Source organism: Rattus rattus, unplaced genomic scaffold (genome assembly GCF_011064425.1).
Source record: "Rattus rattus isolate New Zealand unplaced genomic scaffold, Rrattus_CSIRO_v1 PGA_scaffold_45, whole genome shotgun sequence".
Lineage (NCBI taxonomy): Eukaryota > Metazoa > Chordata > Mammalia > Rodentia > Muridae > Rattus > Rattus rattus.
Window position 1 is genome coordinate 213,014 of NW_022651162.1, and position 3,837 is coordinate 216,850.

Below are 3,837 nucleotides of genomic sequence, written 5' to 3' on the forward strand. Positions count from 1 at the left end.
CCCCCAAAACAAAATACTATGTAAAAGTCTTGAACCTATTCCTCATTTTGTAGTTGCTTCATCCGCAATGAAATAAGTTGTACAACGAGCAATTGCTTGAAATATAGAATTTATACCTAAGCTATATAATCCGGTTCTTTCAAGTAGAAAAAAGTTATAAAAACCGGTAAAAATAGAAACTAAACCTACAATCAGTAACTTAATCTTAAAACTCTTAATTTCAAACAAAAATTGAGTTTTAAAAAGACTGATTGATAAGTTAATTAACTTCCTATCCGGAACATTTGGTTTTAAAAGGGTTTGATGTATAGAAGACGGGTCAAATGCTCCAGTTTTCATGTGTCTATAAAAAAATAAACAATATATTTTTTGAAAACATAAAATTCCCTATTAGGAAATGTTAATAAAATTAAATTTCTGTTGGCCACATAGCTCAGTGATTAGAGCAACCGGCTGTTAACCGGTAGGTCGTAGGTTTGAATCCTTCTGTGGCCGCCAGGGTCTGTTGGTGAAGTGAACGAACACACATGCCTTTCACGCATGCATTCACGGGTTTGAATCCCGTACAGATCGCCATTTTTGGATTGTTAGCTCAGTTGGGAGAGCATCTGCCTTACAAGCAGGAGGTCGGGGGTTCGAGTCCCTCACAATCCACCATTAGCCTCTGTAGCTCAGTGGAAGAGCAACCGCCTTGTAAGCGGTAGGTCGTAGGTTCAAATCCTATCAGTGGCACCACTGCACTTGTGGCGGAACTGGCAGACGCGCTAGACTTAGGATCTAGTATCTCTTCGATGTGTGGGTTCGAGTCCCTCCAAGTGCACCACTTTTAATTAGCTAATTTAAAAATTCCGTGGGCTTTATCAAATATAAACTCAACTTTTCCCACAGGTCCGTGTCTATTTTTAGCAACATTCAACATAACTGAGGTTACATTTTCTAAACCACGTGGATTAAAAGCTTCTTGCTCCTCTGATTCTTCTTTTTCTTCATCCTTGCAGTCATAAAGAAACATAACTACATCCGCATCCTGCTCTATAGAACCTGATTCTCTTAAATCTGAAAGTATTGGAGATTTATCCGGGCCCCTTCTTTCTTCAACTTTTCTATTTAGTTGTGCCAAAGTCAATATACAAATATTCAACTCCATAGCCAGAATCTTCAAATCTCTAGAAATAATTCCTATTTTTTGATACTGATTCAAATTAGAAGTATTTCTATCTATAGGAACATGAATAAGTTGTAGATAATCGATAATTACAAGCTTTAAATTAAATTCCTTAACCCAGGTTCTAATAGTCGCAATAATTTTTCCTATTGTTATTTTTGGTTCATCACAAAACAATAAAGTTAATTTTTTTATATTCTCCTTACTTAATTTCAAAATTTGGCTTTCACTATCCTCTAAAGCTCCTCCATCCATAAGTCTTTGAACTGTAGATAGAGGCAAATTAGCATCCATAGCTATCAATCGGGACATCAAAGAAGCTGTAGACATCTCAAGAGAAAATACTCCTATATACACTGCATCTTTCTCTTCTTGTTGTATGTTCTTAAAGTTTTTCTTAATCAGGTTTAATGCAAAAGTTGTTTTTCCTACTCCAGGTCTAGCGGCAACAATCACAAGTTGTCCTCCACCCAAAGTTTTGATTTTCTTATCTAAATATGCAAAGTTGGTCTTTAAAAACCCTTTTTTTCCTGGTTGATTAGAAGCAATTACACACTCCTCAAAACTCTTTACTGCTTCTTCCGCAGATAAATAGTTAGTTGTTATTGTTTGTGCAGTAATATCTTGAAATCTATTCTTTCACTGAGCAATAATGTCGCTGAAATTATCTTCATTTAAATTTTTCTTAAGGATTGTGTTTGCCAAATAATTTAAATCTCTTTTTATTTTTCCTCCGCCTAACAAAAATAAATATTTTTTTATTGAAAAATATTTAACGTCTCTCGTCAAGCTCTCCATGTATTCCATGCATTGTTGAAATTCATAGTCGCTAGGGCAAAATTGTCTGACTTTATTTGAAATTAATATTGGATCATACTCTCCATCTGAATGTTCTGTTTGTTGTAAAGATTGAAAAATACGCCTTGCAGATGGAGTAACAAAAAAATCAGACTTTATTAAATTTAAATCTACAAGGTTTACGACTTCTTTGTAATGATAAATTATCGAGGCTAAAACAGCCTTTTCAGTTTCTCGTATCTCCCTATCCCTATCAATAGGCACCTATTTATATGCGTTAATCTTCCAAAAATGGCAATAAAGCAACAATTCTAGCTCTCTTTATAGCATCAGCAATTTGATGTTGATGTTTCAAGCAGTTTCCTGTAATTTTATGAGTAATAATTCTGTTATTTTTTAAATATCTTTTCAAGAAATCAATGTTTTTATAGTCTACATGCAAACATCCTCATTTACAAAGTCAACAAATTTTTGTCTTTTTCTTTCTTCTCCTAGAAAAAGAATTCTCAGAAGATGATTTTTCTTCTTGAATTACAGATACTGTTTCGTCAAATTTACACATAACTCTTTTAATATTTTAAAAATCTATGGAAATATCATCTCAAGTAATACTATCATCTTCCTCAATTGAATCACCAGATTCTTTGTACTCTTCAGAGATTTCTTGAGTTTTTGGTTTAGAAATATTTTCTTGTGGAGTTTGAGTTACCGCACCTGATTTTGAAGAAATAATTTCTATATTGTCTACTTGAAGATCTGTTGTTTTTACCACCCTGCCATCTTGAGTTGTGTAAGAGCTAGTTGATAAAGTAAATTCTAAAAATACCTTATCGCCTTTTTTTAAAAAATTTTGTATAAATTGTGCTCTCTTTCCTCACGCTATACAATTGAAGAAATGAGTTTTGGGAGATGCATTTTGCTTCACATAAATATCATTGCAAGCAACAGAAATTCTTGAATAATTATTCTGATTGGACTGCGCAACTCCATTTTGGGGATCAGTAGTCAAGTTTCCTACTAAAAAACCCTTAGGCAGCATTTGTTTGAGAATTCTTTCTGAATTCTAAATACTGTCTGAACTTCTCTTGTCTTATATTGAAATCTTGAATTTTTTTAGGGTTGTTTTTCGCCCTTCAACTTCTATCTTTGGTCTCATTTATAAGCAAATGTCTAAGAAGATTTTTGTTAAGTAAAGCTAAACGATTGAATTCAGCAAGGATAGAAGGATCCTCAAGTTCAAAATTTATAACAAATCTATGACATTTAGTTTTTTTTCTTATTGGATAAGCCATAGTTTGTGAGAAAGAAGAAGTTTCTTGATATGAAGGAAGTTTTTCAAACATAGCAAGAAGATTAGCAATATTGGATCTAGCTTCTCCTTCATTAATATCACCATCCACCACAAACATTATTTCGTACTTATTTGTACTCATAAACCTAAATAAATATACTGGCACACCAGAGAGGATTCGAACCTCTGACCCTAAGCTTAGAAGGCTTATGCTCTATCCAGCTGAGCTACTGATGCATATACTAATTAAAACATTTTAAATTCCTTTATCGAAAAAAGATAACGGATTTGAATTTTTTCCTCTTCTCATTTTTGAAATTATCTCATTCATATTTTTTTTAGATTCGTCTCATCTCTTAAGAAGTCTATTAAATTCTTCTGGCTTTCTTCCTGAACCCTTAATAACTCTTATTCTTCTATTTGGTTGTTTCTTAAATAATTTGGGATTTCTTCTTTCTTGTAATGTCATTGAATTAATAATTATTTCTCAAGAATTTAATTGAACTTCTGCTCCGGCAAATAAATGTTGTTTTATTCCAAAATTACCTGGTAATAATTTTGCGATATTTCCTAAACTACCCAT

The 3,837-nt window shown here is 32.8% G+C and overlaps 4 non-coding genes across 4 annotated transcripts; 3 read left to right on the forward strand and 1 right to left on the reverse strand.

Annotated features, from left to right (window-relative positions):
- The first annotated feature begins 422 nt into the window (after nucleotides 1-422).
- Nucleotides 423-495, forward strand: Trnan-guu. Its single transcript has one exon. It is a non-coding gene; the product is annotated as a tRNA-Asn (tRNA).
- An 86-nt stretch (nucleotides 496-581) lies between these two features.
- Nucleotides 582-654, forward strand: Trnav-uac. Its single transcript has one exon. It is a non-coding gene; the product is annotated as a tRNA-Val (tRNA).
- A 6-nt stretch (nucleotides 655-660) lies between these two features.
- On the forward strand, nucleotides 661-732 carry Trnat-ugu. Its single transcript has one exon. It is a non-coding gene; the product is annotated as a tRNA-Thr (tRNA).
- Nucleotides 733-3,417: 2,685 nt separating this feature from the next.
- Nucleotides 3,418-3,491, reverse strand: Trnar-ucu. The gene has a single exon. It is a non-coding gene; the product is annotated as a tRNA-Arg (tRNA).
- Between the last annotated feature and the right edge of the window lie 346 nt (nucleotides 3,492-3,837).